The sequence below is a fragment of the Littorina saxatilis genome, linkage group LG15 (genome assembly GCF_037325665.1).
Source record: "Littorina saxatilis isolate snail1 linkage group LG15, US_GU_Lsax_2.0, whole genome shotgun sequence".
Classification (NCBI taxonomy): Eukaryota; Metazoa; Mollusca; class Gastropoda; order Littorinimorpha; family Littorinidae; genus Littorina; species Littorina saxatilis.
Window position 1 is genome coordinate 10,795,500 of NC_090259.1, and position 17,500 is coordinate 10,812,999.

The 17,500-nt window shown below is 44.5% G+C and overlaps 1 protein-coding gene across 3 annotated transcripts in view; it reads right to left on the minus strand.

The window, feature by feature from the left end:
• Nucleotides 1–17,500, minus strand: part of LOC138948534 (breast cancer anti-estrogen resistance protein 3 homolog) — a 126,099-nt gene that overhangs the window by 50,693 nt on the left and 57,906 nt on the right. Inside the window, exon 1 of one of the 3 annotated variants that reach the window (XM_070320088.1) lies at nucleotides 4,932–5,973. The exons of the other annotated variants lie outside the window; for them this stretch is intronic. The gene's annotated coding sequence lies outside the window, so the exon portion shown is untranslated. Of the gene's footprint in view, nucleotides 1–4,931; nucleotides 5,974–17,500 lie in introns of those variants that run through there. 3 annotated transcript variants of the gene reach the window in all.

Consider the following 17,500-nt stretch of genomic DNA (forward strand, 5'->3'; position numbering starts at 1 on the left):
GTATGACTAAGTGTGTCTGTGTCTTGGTATGACTAAGTGTGTCTGTGTCTTGGTATGACTAAGTGTGTCTGTGTCTTGGTATGACTAAGTGTGTCTGTGTCTTGGTATGACTAAGTGTGTCTGTGTCTTGGTATGACTAAGTGTGTCTGTGAATCTTTCTGCAGACAGACACACAGACCAGCAGAAATGGAATGTCCACTGTTTATCGTTTACTATACGTTTCGTTAAACCTCTTCAAGAATTTCCATAATGAATGCATTTGGAAGATGTCCAATTCCCAAAAGAACAAGAAATTCCCCCGAGGTAGGAAAAACACCCCCGTTGGTCAAAGAAATAACCATTCTCACTGCCACCAACTGAGAAGGTTATTTCCCTTTGACCATTAATATGTGCCTCTATAAGTCCTTGTAGAATCTTAATCCACCAATAACTCCCTAACCGTGTGTTTGACTGGTCCCAATTTTTGTAAGGACCGTCTCAGGAATGTATAGAACCTGTTCACCAAGTTTGGTGACGATCGGTCCGTTCATTCTTGAGATCTATATGCGAACACAAACACACACCCAAACAAACAAACAAACACATCGAGTGAATCCTATACACACCCCTATACCGGGGGGGTAACTACTGACTTCCACGCGTTCATATAACAAACAAACAAAAACTAATCGTACATTCAGAGACAAATTCGTTGTCTTGCACACCTTTACCAAAACAACCGTTACAAAATACTCCTCATCAGCTTCCTATGAACCACTTTGTCGGAAGAAGCCAAACTGACTTCAAAGGATCGGACACTTCTCTTGAAGATCTCAAGAACCCCCAGAAAGTAAGCAGCGTTTTGGGAGGGTCCGTTGCTTCAAGTGCACGAAAACACTACAAAGGTTGTATGTCAACACTCGCAAGGGTTTCTTCCGGGGTTTTGGGACTCGGGTCGAGTTCTCAAATTATTCACGGTGAGCGATTCTTCCAAAACACCCCCCTGTCCCTGTGCATGTCAGCGACTGACAAGAGTCAGGTGTGTTAGCAGTCAGGTAGAAACACGGCCAGGTAGGGGGTATTTTTCCTCAGTTACAGGGCTGATACAGGTAACAAATACCTTCCTTTGCTTGGTTTGCATTGCATTTTAACTGAGACAAGGCAACCACGGTACATGTCAATCATTTAGGGCACTCTTATGTATATAGCGTGGCCTTTATAAGTATTTCCGCATCTTGAGATGAAACTCACTTGTTCATTTCAATGCTTGTTATTCTTCTCAGCTGCCAGGAGACTGGTTCCGCGTAACTCTCACCGTGCCTACTCTTGTTGCACACGTCGGTTCCATGTAGACCGCTTACGTCCCTTTGTTTCTCAGATCTTCTTCTTCTTCTTCTTCTGCGTTCGTGGGCTGAAACTCCCACGTACACTCGTGTTTTTTGCACGAGTGGAAGATCTAAAAATAGTGCTCTTCCTCCTTTGATCAAGATTCTAATTTGAGTCATTGAAGACTACTGCGTCTATTGCCAATCGAGGCCAGCGGGATTCAGAAGGCTTCAGACGCTCGTCTGAGTTCTAACAGGTTCGTCGGTCAGTGGCTACTTCGTGGTGAATATAGCCCCTGTCCTTCAGACTGCACAAGAGGTATGACATTAAAGAGACAATGAATGATTGACAGTAAGCTTACACCTGGCAGTATTAGAGCTACAGGAAGAAGATGTATGGGTGGATATATATATGGATGTCGTCGACAAAGCCTTGAGAAACGCCAGTTAGTCATGTTCTGACGTTATATACCGGTGCTGAGTAGTTCACCGAAATAAACTCTCTCTCTCTCTCTCTCTCTCTCTCTCTCTCTCTCTCTCTCTCTCTCTCTCTCCTCTCTCTCTCTCTCTCTCTCTCTCTCTCTCTCTCTCTCTCTCTCTCTCTCTCTCTCTCTCTCTCTCTCTCTCTCTCTCAATAAGGTGCACCCTCTCTCTCTCTCTCTCTCTCTCTCTCTCTCTCTCCCACACACACACACACACACACACACACACACACTGCGTGCACGTCTAACCGACTTCTGTCCACACTTTGAACCCTACTGCATGACCTACCAACAATTCCCTACATTCAACACACACAAAATAAACTGAGACTGTACAACCTTCCGCCAGTTACTACACGACAGTGATTGACAACACCCAACCCCCAAAGCAAACACACGACACATGTCCAGCAACACTGACCTGTCAAGGGGTATCAGCGTACCCCTGAACCCTCCGTGATACAACAGACCGCGCCTGTCTGCAACAATTGTCACCTACACAGTACAGTACAATGCAAGGAAACCCTCTTCCTTGTTATTGTAAGCCAAGGGCAAACTAGTTCATTGTGGTAATGGTGCTGCTATAAGATTAAGTCGCGGATCATTTGGAGTTGGGGTAGTTTACCACGTTATTTGAAATGTTTGGGAGTTTTCACTGATAAACGACTAGCACTGATAGAGGAGGTTTGATAATTTCAGTGAAACTACTACTGAGCTGATGAAATAATAACTAGTTTTCAGGTTTCTGGTTCGTCATTGCATTATCATACCACTTCACTTGTAAGGTTTCAAGAGTTACTGATGAAGGACTAGTAATAGAGGGTTGATGGTTTAGTTGTGAAGTGGGAATTTAAACCTATGGTTTAATGTACGTCAGACGCATGTGATGGGGCCAATCAAGTTTCATTTCTGTAATGTACGTTCCTATACAATTAACTTGTTCAGGTACACATTTCTGATACTTTCGTGTTTTTTCTATACAATTTGCATTCATGAGCCCGTGCCAACAAGTGCATTGCAGTAATGCTGCCGTGCTTCATTTTAGGTTTCGGGTCTTTGGTATGGGCCGGAAGGGTGGCGTTGGGGAGGGGGGGTGTGTTAGGGGTGTTCCGCGGGACGGTGGCTATAGTTAGGGGCCTAACTGACCTTATTTGTCAGCTTTGGGGGTGCGACTGGCAAGAAAGTCGTACACAGGGGTTTTGATACCCTGCGCTGTAAAACAAAATAAGAAGAAAAGAGGACAGAACAGAATAACAGGCGTGGTGTGGTTTTGATTGCGGGGCCAATGAGTTTGCTGACGCTGTATTGATGTTATAAAATTAATTCGTTCCAGGGGGGGTTAGTTTACCACTTTAATTGTAAAGTATGTGTGGTTTGACTGATAAGGGAGTCGTAGGACTTTGATACATAGTTGTAAGGTAAACATAGTACATGTGGAATCAAATGGGTCACCATACACTGTACATTACGTTAACACTTTAGAAAGATTAACTCGTTTCCAAATTATTGGTCCTATTGGGGATTAGTTAACCACCTTAGTTGTAAGATGTCGGCGTTGTGACTGATAAGGTGGATTTAGAACATTGTTACTTAGTTTTAAAGTGGGCAGTGGAAGATAGATACGCGTGTAATGTTGATACATTTAGAAGCCAAGACTAGTTCACTGCACTGACTGGGGTCCTGATTTGGCCTATTATGGTCCGCTGGACCCGAAAAGCAATAGCTAACTAACTGCACTGACTCTGCAACTTCATTGTAATAATATGAACTCGTTCGGGTTTCTGGTCCTTTTAGGGTTAAGTTCAACCACCATGTTTGTCAAGTTTGGGAGTTTTGCCTGATAAGGGGTGTAGTGTGGTGTGGTGTAAGGGTGTTGAAGGACTTTGATACATGTATCAATATTTACATGCGGGGTGGGTACTCTTAGATGGATACAGTGGTAATAACGTTGTAATATTAACTCGTTTATGTTTCTGGTCCTTTGGGGGTTAGTTTACCACAATATTTGTCAAGTTTGGGAGTTTTGATACATGTATTTACTAGCCGGGGTGGGTACTCTTAGATGGATACAGTGGTAATCCCCTTTTAAGTCCCCCCTTCCCCCCCCCCCCCACCCCCAATATGATTTAAGACTCCTCCCCTTTTACGACCTTGGTTTTACAGAGGTTCTGTTCATGACCTTGGTTTTACAGAGGTTCTGTTCACGACCTTGGTTTTACAGAGGTTCTGTTCACGACCTCTATAAATTGACCTCCAATAATTGTTAAGACTCCCCCTATGAGGGTCTAATTTTCTAAGATTATTGAAGGTCTTAAAAATGGGGGGGGGGAGGGGGCGTCCACTATGTCTGTTTCCTACTTGATGAATACGGGTCCCCGCAGTTCACGTCTGCAAGTCTGTAACCTTATGGCAAGATGAACTAATATCAGATTTATTGATTGTAAGCCACAGCCAATCAGTTCACTGCCCGTAACTCCGTAACGCTCATGTAGCAAGATAAACATGTCCGTTGAGGTGTATGGTTCTGGAGGGGAAAAGTTTACCACCTCACTTGTAACGTTTGGGAGTTTTGACTGATAAGGGGGTTGTAGAACTTTGATACTTAGTTGTGAAGTGGGGGCAGTCAGATAGACGTATGGTTAATGTTTGATCAATTCAATGTAATAGGTGAGGGTTGGGTAATATTACTTCAGATCTGTACAGACTGGCAGATATAGTTTCATATAGTGTGTTATTGTCAAATTTGGTATAATGTAGGAATACGGACTTAGGTTGTTCGGTATATCAAGACACGACTGAATAGAAATCTGATATGTTTAATGTGTTTGTTTGTTTGTTTGTTTGTCACACACACACACACACACACACACACGCACACACACACACACACACACACACACACACACACACACACACAAAGTCTGGTAGAGAGAGAGTGCCGACCCGAAAGGGGTTGACACTGAGACACTGAGACAAACATACACAAGAGATCGCCGACTACGATTCGACTGAACCTGAGACACGCTAAATAGAAGATACACCGACCGCACATGAACACAACTTTACGGATGGGCAACAGGTTCTTTCACCCGTGCAATACAATTTGAAATAAGTGGCGAAACTGAAATAGTAGCAAGGCCCTTACCTTCAAGGCTATCGCGCCCACCACTGCAAGCAGCGACAGAGCAGAGGACAAACTGCACTTTCACAAGTCCTAGTTTTCATCCATACTCGTCGCAGCCTGCTTTGAATTATCCATGTCACCCGTATTTGTCGTAAATCCAAACCAGAAACTGAACCGTGTCACCAAACACTAAGTTAGCACCCAAGAAGGGAGTCAGTATCACTTCCCCTTGCCAAAACTTTCTAGTCACAACAACCTGATGATAGTCCAAGTTACGATCAATGCTTGTGATAATTAAAGTCTCTCATACATCGTCAGTTACAAATGTTTTCAGAATATTGCATTCTGTTTACTCACATTTTTTTACCTCATGTATCTGCCTCAACCTATGATCACTGCCACACAGTAAAGCTAGTCCTGCTCAGTTCAACGTGAAGATATTCCAGGTTAACACTTTTACGTCGTTGATGAAATTGTCAAATGCTGCTTCTGGCATATTATAAATCCTTCACACTCGGGTGTTGTTTTCACCCACTCAATCTGTCAGTGTAGAACTGAACTTGAACTTGACAGAGAAGTATACAGATCACTGTCACACAGTCAGTAAAGGTTGGTCCGACTTTGAACGAAGACTGCATTCCAGGTTAAAATCCATGTCGTTGATGAAATTGTCAAATGCTGCTCCTGGCATAATTATTATAAATCCTTCACACTGGGTGTTGTTTTCGCCCACTCAAACTGTCAGTGTAGAACTGAACTTGAACTTGACAGAGAAGTATACAGATCACTGTCACACAGTCAGTAAAGGTTGGTCCGACTTTGAACGAAGACTGCATTCCAGGTTAAAATCCACGTCGTTGATGAAATTGTCAAATGCTGCTTCTGGCATAATTATTATAAATCCTTCACACTGCGTGTTGTTTTCACCCACTCAAACTGTCAGTGCAGAACTGAACTTGAACTTGACAGAGAGGTAAACAGCGCTGTGCAGAAGTGAACAGGTGAAAGACAGAGTGTGTGTGTACCCCGCGAGTCCGTACCGCTAGCAGTGGTGTTGGTTTGGGGGGGATTCTGTGGGGTTTCACGGCGATGGCTCTTGAGTGCGATATATATCGCCAACCCACACTAGCTTTACCAAGTCATTCAACCTCGCGTGGCGTACTGGGGGTAGCGGTAGGGGTAGGATTGAGAGGTGGGAGGGGTGAGAGTGAGAAAAAGAGGGGGGGGGAGAGAGATTATCTCGGAAGAAACATTGGAAGCTTAAAATGTGAAATGAGGACAAATGGACGAACAAAGTGATTACATTTCCGTTTTATGATGGGCGTCAGTGTAAATTGAAGTACGCTTCCCCTCGTTAAAGCACTTGTTACGAGACCAATCCCAAGAAGGCAGTTATCACCCTGACTCTGATAAACACACACACACACACAACCACACAAACACACACACACACACACATGCACGCGCGCGCACACAGACGCACACACACACAAACTTTCCCTCTCACTCTCTCTCCCTCCCGGCCTACCTCCTCTCTCTCTCTCTGTCTCTCTCTCTGTCTCTCTCTCAGTCTCTCTGTCTGTCTGTCTGTCTGTCTCTCTCTCTCTCTCTCTCTCTCTCTCTCTCTCTCTCTCTCTCTCTCTCTCTCTCTCAATCTTCCCCCAAACACTTCAGACGGCTATAAGTATTAAGATAAGCCCAGCCAGCCACAAGGACAGAGATAATCTAACGGACAGAGAAGCCTCAAGAACAATTATTCATCGGAACGACACAACACAATGGACCCACGCAAGGCAAAAGCCGCAGAACGAAGACAACGTCTGTGTCTGTAAGATAACTATCATTTCCTGAGAGAGAAACTCCTTAGACATTGTTCTGTGGAGTAACAGCAGTTTAAAAGAGAGAGGTGCAAAATTACTGTAATTTTCTGTTTGGATGAGTTTGCTTTTAAAACCTGTTGCGAATGGAAAAGTAAAATGCTTATTTGAAATGTTGTAGTGTGTATTTGTGTGTGTTTGTGTTGTCACGTGTGTGTGTGTGTGTGTGTGTGTGTGTGTGTGTGTGTGTGTGTGTGTGTGACAGTGTGTGTGTGACAGTGTGTGTAAGTAAGTGTGTGCGTGCGTGCGTGCGTGCGCGCGTCTGTATATGTGTGTGTCTGTCTGTCTGACTGTCTGTCGTAGTAACCGACTCACCAACGTTCGTCTGCACTAATGCCTTTGAAAGACATCCAGTGATCCACCCAGTTTGTATATGATTCAGAAGTCTAAGCAAGACGCTCTGTTTAGCTGTCACCCCGACACTTGAGTGACCTAGCACAGTGATACGTCTGTCGGTAAACGTGACATCTGACACCTGTTACCCGAAACGTGTCATTGGACTCGCATTGATATCGCTCACTCAGGCACTGGTGAACCATTGACCTAGACTGAGGCACAGAATGATGGTTTAATTAATCGGGTGGTATTTGGTGGGGTTTCAATGGGATAATAGAGCTGGTAGTTCATGTAATAGGCTTTTGTACTGGGTGTTAGCAGCGTTTTGGGTTACCGCTGAATAGGGGAGAGAGTCTCAGAGTGGGGTTCCTCTCATGAAGGTTGGTCTCAATCGCCCTCCCCCTCCTTCTGTCTCTCCCTATATCTCTCTTTTCTCTCTCTCTCTCTCTCCAACTCTCTCTCTCGCTCTCTCTCTCAGTCTCTCTCTCTCCATATCTCACACACCGTCCACACACACACACACACACACACACACACACACACACACACACATACATACATACACACACACACACACACACACTTTCACACACACACACACTCACATTCACACACACACACATACACACACACAGACTCACACTCACACACACACACACACTCACACTCACACACACTCACACACACACACACACACACACACACACACACACACTCACACACACACTCACACTCACACACTCACACTCACACTCACACACACACACACACACACACATGCATACACACACACACACACACTCACACACACACACACACTCACACATACACACACACACACAGACACACACACACACAGCAGGATGCGCGCAGAACCAGCCATATTCAGTTTTACTACAAGCCAGTAGATAATAATTATTACATCAGGTGCAATTTCTTTCTTCCGAGTACAAGAATTGTCTATATGCCTTTGATTTTTCTGCCTCATGATCCAAAATGACCAATACCATGGGCATGGACCTTTATTGCGGCAGCTTGACCAAGACCAGGCTATTTTGCAGTGGTATCCCACTTCTGATTTCTCATTCCAGCGATGCAATTCGATCCCAGATTTAATCAAGGAAAGCAATTATCCAAGGGGACGTGGCAGCAACTTGCCTTCATTAGCGTTTAACAGCTTCGCACAGCAGTTCAGCAGTTGAGTCAAAACTTGCAACACAGGGATTACGCGATACGCACCGCCACTCACCGTGCCTTTCACTTATCTTCACTCTTCACTCTTCATAACATCACGCGACATGTTTATAAAATAAAGTCACGGTTTTTTTTCTGAATGCTGAAACATTCACTGTGGGATTGGTGGGGGGAAATTCAGTCAAGGCCAGGCAATCTGCGCTCTAATTTTCCCTTTTTCTGCGCATAGAATCCCCCTCAATAGTCGTGATTTGTGCGGTGTCTGTTGTGCGTTTAATTCTTCGTTCAGCTGAGTAAGTTAGAAGCAAAAAGGGACACCAGGTAAGCAGGCAATAAAAGTTTGAACCCCGCTGCAGGAATTTGTTTGTTTGTTTGTTTGCTTAACGCCCAGCCGACCACGAAGGGCCATATCAGGGCGGTGCTGCTTTGACATATAACGTGCGCCACACACAAGACAGAAGTCGCAGCACAAGGCTTCATGTCTCACCCAGTCACATTATTCTGACACCGGACCAACCAGTCCTAGCACTAACCCCATAATGCCAGACGCCAGGCGGAGCAGCCACTAGATTGCCAATTTTAAAGTCTTAGGTATGACCCGGCCGGGGTTCGAACCCACGACCTTCCGATCACAGGGCGGACGCCTTACCACTAGGCCAACCGTGCCGGTCCGCTGCAGGAAGAAATCAGAACTTGACTAATAGATGTAAAAAGAAGCACTGACAGCTTGGCCGGATGACCCCCCTGCAGGAGAAGCTGTTGGCGACCTGGTGGCTCTAAAGACGGCGCCCGGTTCTTCGTGCGTGCAGGAGTGGGTGTCTAGAAGTAGCCCAAGGAGCGAACGAGATGAACTTGAAGACGAAGAAGAAGAAGAAGAAGAAGAAGAAGAAAGTTTGGGCTACAAAAATTAAAATTATTCGAGTCATGCACTGAGTTGAACGTGCAAACGTCCTCTGAGAAAGAAGGTGGCTTTGATAATGATTGTGCAAAAAAATTGTGACTAACACGCCTTTCCGCTTTTGCACCGACTGCACATCGCTATATCACAGCCACGCCGAATAAACAAGCAAACAAACCACACAAACGGAACAAAATGTGCAACCGGAAAAACAGCTGCAACTGAGCATGCGTCGGTCTATGAGTGCCGTGCATGCGCGACACAAACCAGAAACGCGACCTCAAACACTCTGCAAAGTTTCCCATCTAATTAGCAAAGTGCTGTGGAGATCTGTTTATACGGTGGTGCATACGGTTATTTCAACCTGAGAGTTAAAAAAAAAATTAAGTGCACACGTTTGCAGAATTATAAACATCCCGTTTCTTCGAGTAATGAACCGAAGCCCATTAATGCTTGCATTTCAAACAAACCCTGTCAGAGATAAAAGAGAGAAGGACATTTATCTTCACAGAAAAACATTCTGCAGATTGCTGTAAAGTGCTGCTGCAGCCTACAGAGCGACTGAATAAATTAAATGAGGCACGAAGGCCGGGGTTTAAAAACAAACAAAATGAACTGTCTCTTTAACGGGCAGTCGACCATAATGGATCATTTCAGGGGGTGGGGGTGGCGTGAGTTAAGCGAAAGGAATGCTTCAATTTTCAATGTAAATTAAAATAGCCTGGGGGGGGGAGGAGTTGAGTCAGATACAAAGACCACGGAAAGTTGTTTACATTTCTAGTACACAAAATGCTGAAAGAAAGCACAAATGTATCACGGAGAAGGAAAAAGGGAGAAGAACAAAGAAACAGAGAAAATAATGCCGCAGATAGAAAAGGTCCAGAGACAAACAGACAGGGAATAAGACAAAGAGATAACAAAGGGTAGGAAGAAGGAGGAAAGCACAAACAACAAGGAAAAAAACAAGCAAACACAATGGCTAATGATGAAATAAGGAAAAACGAAACCAAAGAAAAAATTGCAAACTCGCAGCCTTGACACACACAGAAGAAACAAGAAATTCCTCCGAGGTAGGAAAAACACCCCCGTCCTTACCATTCTCACTGCCACCAACTGAGAAGGTTATTTCCCTTTGACCATTAATATGTCCCTCTATAAGTCCTCTTAATCCACCAATAACTCCCTAACCGTGTGTTTGACTGGTCCCAATTTTTGTAAGGACCGTCTCAGGAATGTATAGAACCTGTTCACCAAGTTTGGTGACGATCGGTCCGTTCATTCTTGAGATCTATATGCGAACACAAACACACAAACAAACAAACACATCGACCGAATCCTATACACACCCCTATACCGGGGGTGTAAAGAGTAGAAGAAATTAAAGACGAACGTATGTAGACACAGGGAGAAGAAAGACAAAAAGAAAAACAACATCAACAACAACAACAACAACTTCCAGATATTTCAAAAGATAAGTAAACTAAGTAAAGCAGAGTGCTAGAAACCGTCCCAACCGGCGGCTGCCTGACGCGAACGAGTAATTAAAAAGAAAAGCCGAGTCACAGCCACTGTCACTCTGACAGAAAAAAAAAACAGAGCACGTGAAACACTGCAGCGTGGAATGAAATTTTAATTAACACAAAACTTGAGACTGAAAGGAGTTTCCTCTTATCATGCCACACATGTTCTACGTTTTGGAGCAGGTGCAAGGGAAGGGGGCAAGGAATAAAAGAGAGGTGGGGAGAGAGAGAGAGAGAGAGAGAGAGAGAGAGAGAGAGAGAGAGAGAGAGAGAGAGAGAGAGAGAGAGAGAGAGAGAGAGTGAGTGAGAGAGAGAGAGTGAGTGAGTGAGAGAGAGAGTGAGAGAGAGAGTGAGTGAGAGAGAGAGAGAGTGAGAGAGAGAGAGATAGAGAGAGAGAGTGAGAGAGAGAGAGAGTGAGAGACAGAGAGAGAGAGTGAGAAAGAGAGAGTGAGAGAGAGAGTGAGAGAGAGAGAGTGAGAGTGAGAGAGGGAGAGTGAGTGAGAGAGAGAGAGAGTGAGAGAGAGAGAGAGAGAGAGAGAGAGAGAGAGAGAGAGAGAGAGAAAGAAACTGAAACTGAAACTCAACCTTATTACAAAAGGATAGAGATTTTAGACTGAGCCTAATCTTACAACCTGTCACAGTCCCAGAAACAAACACTTAATACGGACGCACATAATAGAGAGAGAGAGAGAGAGAGAGAGAGAGAGAGAGAGAGAGAGAGAGAGAGAGAGAGAGTGAGAGAGAGAGAGAGTGAGAGAGAGAGAGAGTGAGAGTGAGAGAGAGAGAGAGAGTGAGTGAGAGAGAGAGAGAGTGAGAGAGAGAGAGAGAGTGAGAGAGAGAGAGAGTGAGAGAGAGAGATAGAGAGTGAGAGAGAGAGAGAGAGTGAGAGACAGAGAGAGAGAGTGAGAAAGAGAGAGTGAGAGAGAGAGTGAGAGAGAGAGAGTGAGAGTGAGAGAGGGAGAGTGAGTGAGAGAGAGAGAGAGTGAGAGAGAGAGAGAGAGAGAGAGAGAGAGAGAGAGAGAGAGAAGAGAGAGAGAGAGAGAGAGAGACTGAAACTGAAACTTAACTTTTTTATTACAAAAGGATAGAGATTTTAGACTGAGCCTAATCTTACAACCTGTCCCAGAAACAAACACTTAATACGGACGCACATAATAGAGAGAGAGAGAGAGAGAGAGAGAGAGAGAGAGAGAGAGAGAGAGAGAGAGAGAGAGAGAGAGAGAGAGAGTCACTCATTGTCACACCCTGTCACACCCTGTCACACACACACACACACATACACACTGCCACGCGCGCTATGTTCTCAGATGCTTGCCTGCTTGATCTACAACCCAAAATAGACTGACAGACAGAGTCACGAATTAAGAAACACAATTTCTCGAGCATAGACCACAACCGCGGCTTTCAATGAAACGCCCACCATTTGCCTGAACACATCCGTACCGATGAATATTTAGCCCCTGATACGGGTTGGTTGGTTGGTTGGTTAGTTATTATTGTTAATTGTCTCTTCGGCGGCTAATGATATTCGTGACAAATGCACGTTTGTTTCCTTTCTCAGTTCACCTGGAAAGCTCCATGATACAGGTAAGCTGGCCAGGTAGATAGCTCCATGATACAGGTAAGCTGGCCAGGTAGATAGCTCCATGATACAGGTAAGCTGGCCAGGTAGATAGCTCCATGATACAGGTAAGCTGGCCAGGTAGATAGCTCCATGATACAGGTAAGCTGGCCAGGTAGATAGCTCCATGATACAGGTAAGCTGGCCAGGTAGATAGCTCCATGATACAGGTAAGCTGGCCAGGTAGATAGCTCCATGATACAGGTAAGCTGGCCAGGTAGATAGCTCCATGATACAGGTAAGCTGGCCAGGTAGATAGCTCCATGATACAGGTAAGCTGGCCAGGTAGATAGCTCCATGATACAGGTAAGCTGGCCAGGTAGATAGCTCCATGATACAGGTAAGCTGGCCAGGTAGATAGCTCCATGATACAGGTAAGCTGGCCAGGTAGATAGCTCCATGATACAGGTAAGCTGGCCAGGTAGATAGCTCCATGATACAGGTAAGCTGGCCAGGTAGATAGCTCCATGATACAGGTAAGCTGGCCAGGTAGATAGCTCCATGATACAGGTAAGCTGGCCAGGTAGATAGCTCCATGATACAGGTAAGCTGGCCAGGTAGATAGCTTCATGATACAGGTAAGCTGGCCAGGTAGATAAATGACCACTGTCCACGCTGTTAATGCCAGGCAATCAGAAGCTAATTCATAGCCTTCTGCTGACCCCTAGATCCCTCTCTCACACACACCTCCGCCTCACATCCACATCATCATCGTCTGGTCAGTTTGTTTCAGTCACCCGGCCATTCTACTCAGCCGGCACTTTGTAAAATCAGCTTACCTGTTTAGCCAGCTTACATGCATCAAGGGCTGGATATTCTTTGGCATGGAAGTGTTCAAATGCAAAACACAGATCAAGCAAGTAAGCAAGCAAACAAAAGTGTGCGTGTCAGTGTGTGTGTGATTCTCGGTCTGTCTGTCTGTCTGTCTCTCTCTCTCTCTCTCCCTCTCTCTCTCTCTCTCTTCTCTCTTGAGCAGGGCGAAAATTTAGAGCTCTCGATTTAACTTTGAGAAAGGCTCAATAATTCCCTCAAAATGCCAGCTGATGGACTCCCAACAGCTGTGGAAGGCACACTACGTTTCATGTTTTCGAAAATATGAGTACACCGATTTCCCTTCCCCTCCTTCCCCATTGCAAGGGGCCGATTGCCTAGCAATTAAACTTTCGTATTCGTATTCTCTCTCTCTCTCTCGGCAAAAACGTTTGGAACGCAGCCACCGAAAGGTCCTGGCAGGTTTCATGGTATTAGGCCATTTTGATAGTCTCAGATTTGCTTAGTCTTTTAAATCCATATCTGTGAGAATCTGCTGTATTTGTTGTATTAACATGCAAACTAGTTGTTGTTTAAATACTTTTTTGAAAATAAAAGTTGAAATTTTTGATAATGTGTTTATTTATGTGCGTGTGAATGGTGGCGATCGTCAAAATACGGACGGATGAATTTACTTTTGCCACAGCATCACTAAACAAAGAACTAAATTCCAACACACACATGCACAAGTATCAATGCTGTGGTGGTTGAGAGTGCCAGAACACATTGAAATGATTGTTTTTCAACAACAATCGATATCCATAACACAAATTCTAACTTATACTAGCTCCGCAAAAATAATGTAGCCTATGGGGATTCGGATCTGTCCGTCCGCATAGCGATATCAAGAGCATCGAAACTAATTGTGATTTCACAGGACAAAAACACAAGTTTACCTAATTTTGTATACTGTAAATACAAGTTTGTGCACCCTTGAAGTGAGTTATAATGTTGCCGAGGTCAATTTGCCCTTGATCGACGCACGGTGACCCGAGTTTCAAAGTTGCGATCCAGTCCGTCTAAACAATGTAGCGATCGCCACATTTTTCTTTTCATTCAAAAACTAACCGTTTGGGGAGGAAGTGACCTCACGTTGTTTTACGTTGACGCTCGCGCTCGACAGAAAAAGACCGCAACAGTTTTTCAGTTAAAAAAATCGCAAAGTAATTACATTTTCTGAGGTTTTCTAGTGTCCGTCTAGTAACAATCGCCACTCTAGCGATCGCCACTGAGTGTTGAAGTCACATTTAACTCCATTTTCGACTGTTTTAAGAAACTATTTTGACGCTCAATCGTCACGTTTCAGTGTCGAAACACGTACTGTGCATTTGCAATCAGCCGGTGTGTCCAAACTGAAATGCGAGTGATGCCTCGATTTGTGGCGATCGCTTACGTGGTTGACGGACAGAAATGTACCTTCTTAGGGGGTAGGGGAACAGTTACTCCTCCATACAATAATGGTGTTTACAAATGATTGCAAACTTGTCTCTTTATAAACTGTTCAGACATGTCTTCTCTTCAATAATTTTCAGTTTTGCTCGGTTTGTTAATCAGGAGCACCCTGCAGTAAATGTTTCATCTGTGACAATGCTCGAAATGTTGACGTAATTCCAATGCCCATATCCTTCTCTTGTTACCTCATCTAGCCAAAACCATTGAAGATAGAAAGACATTTATTGAACAAACTAGATGCACAACACCAGTCTTAACACGTTTTGTTCTTACATGTATATGAAAATATTGATGGCCATGGAATGGTTTGAAAAAAACCACGGTTTTTTCCTTCAAAACGGTCTAGGTCTGCCGGAAGTCGTATTTTTTCAAACCATTCATTTGAGGATCAATATTTTGATATACATACAAGAACAAAACTTGTTAAGAATGATGTGTTGCATATTTTTTGTTCAATAAATGTCTTTCTATCTTCAACGGTTTTGGCTATATGAGCTATATGCATGCATAGGATGACCGTATTGCTTTTTTTGCGTTTTCAGGGTATGCCGCTTTGCGCCTGGTTTTTAGATATAAATAAGGACCAGGACTATAAAAAAAATTACTGTTTTTAGTTGTAACAAACTCACTTTGTTGGAAAAACATGTCCTTTGAATTGTGTGCCAACATTTATTTTGTAGAATTTGAGTGTGTAAATAGTAAATTGCTGAACACAATACTGTGAAACCTGCCTCCTGTATCCTTTCACCCTCATTTGACCCATCCCGTTGTCCACCTCCCTCTCTCTCACCACACCCTCATTTGACCCATCCCGTTGTCCACCTCTCCCTCACAACACCCTCAGCACCGTAATTCGAAGACAAATGACCACTGTCCAGTCTGTTGATGCCAGAAAATCAACAGCTCATTCATAGCTGTCAACTGACCGCTGGCTAACGGCAGGAGACCGGATTCACAGGTGAGTTCGACGACTGTGGACCTAACTGATCTACGAAGCTATAGGGGCTGGTGTTTGAATGCAATAGTTTGTAGTAGTTTGAAGCGTGTTGGGTTTAGCACGCAATGATCAACTATTGTTGTGTGGGAAAGTGAGAAAAAGATATATTCGCTCCCATCACCATCTTCGTTACTGTCCCTCGTCTTCCATTCTAAAATGAACTGGCTTGCTCATAACACCCTGTTGCACACAAAAAACAAGCTACTCAAGAACAAACCGTTATTGTCTGTCAGGATCTGCTTTTTCTTTTGGAATGATTTTGCATATATATTGTTTGTTTGTTCGTTCATGGGCTGAAACTCCCACGGCTTTTACGTGTATGACCGTTTTTACCCCGCCATTCAGGCAGTCATACGCCGCTTTCGGAGGAAGCATGCTGGGTATATTCGTGTTTCTATAAACCCACCGAACTCTGACATGGATAACAGGATCTTTTTCGTGCGCACTTGGTCTTGTGCTTGCGTGTACACACGGGGGTGTTCGGACACCGAGGAGAGTCTGCACACAAAGTTGACTCTGAGAAATAAATCTCTCGCCGAACGTGGGGACGAACTCACGCTGACAGCGGCCAACAGGACTACAAATCCAGCACGCTACCGACTGAGCTACATCCCCGCCCCGCATATATATATATGCACACTTAACAAACGACAGCAGGTATGCGTGCACAATATAAGTTTGAGTACTATACGTGGCATGCACCCTCACCCCTCCATCACCTTCTTTACATCACAAGAATTTGATCAAAACGCATCCGCTGCACGCATTCAGCAGAAATATAAGTCACTTTGAAGTGACCGCTACAATCTCACCTGGCCACGCCCATCGCTTAGGCCAAGGAGTGGAATCGCTACCTGGAATACCTGGCGGTCTTTAGCACCTGGGATAATCTACGTCTGGCACTCGGACCTTTATCGTGTGCCACGCCCACCCTGCCGCCTTCTCTGCATTGCTGACCAGAAGGGATTGTGGGTTCTACCAAACCTGTTTAGGTCAGGGGAAGAGACTGTGGAGTTGCTGAAGGGAATCAATATACGATGAAATAGTTATTTGGACAGAAAGAGAAAGAGAGTATGTCTGTCTTGGTGTCTGCCTGCCTGTCTCTCTGTCTCTCTGTCTGTCAGTCGGTCGGCGGTCGGTCGGTCGGTGTGCCTATCTGCCTGCCTGTCTGTCGGTCTGTCGGTCTGCGTGCCTGCCTGCCTGCTTGCCTGACAGTATGTCTGCTTGTGTGCCTGTCTCTGTCAGTGTCTGCATATCCAAGTGTTTATGTGTTAGTGCCTGCGTCCTTGAGCATCATAGATTCAAGCAAAACACATCACCCCTACCCGCAACCACAGAGCATCTACAACAACTTGAAAAAAATGTCTGGCACGGCAAAATAAGCAGAATCTCCACGATAACGAAACGGGTGACTGATCAGAAATGGCGGGTCACGGATTAGAAAGATAACCAGGGCAGCAAAGAATTCCTGACACCACGAGCCGCGACTCCTGCTATCAGTTTTAATTACAAGCCCAGTAGCGTGCATTCATCAACAGCAAATTAGCACACTAATGTATTAGCACTTGGAGGAGCAAGCGACGATACCGGATATCACGTGTCATGATTGCAGTAATGACGAGTTGCGCATGCACTACAGGAGAAACTGGAACCGGAAATGAAGGTTTTCGTGATTTCATTCGTGGCGTAATTTTATGTGTTTGTCCCCACTGGACATGAATCTGTCAGTGTCAATTTCAATTTGTGTAGATTAGCCTAATGGTCTTGTTTATCGTAATAGTAGCACGTGGCTGCGTTGCAAGTTTTGTAATTTGTTCGTGAAGATTGTTATAATGTGCACGTGCTTATCCAAATTGGACATTTAACTGTCTGGGCTTCGTCGTTT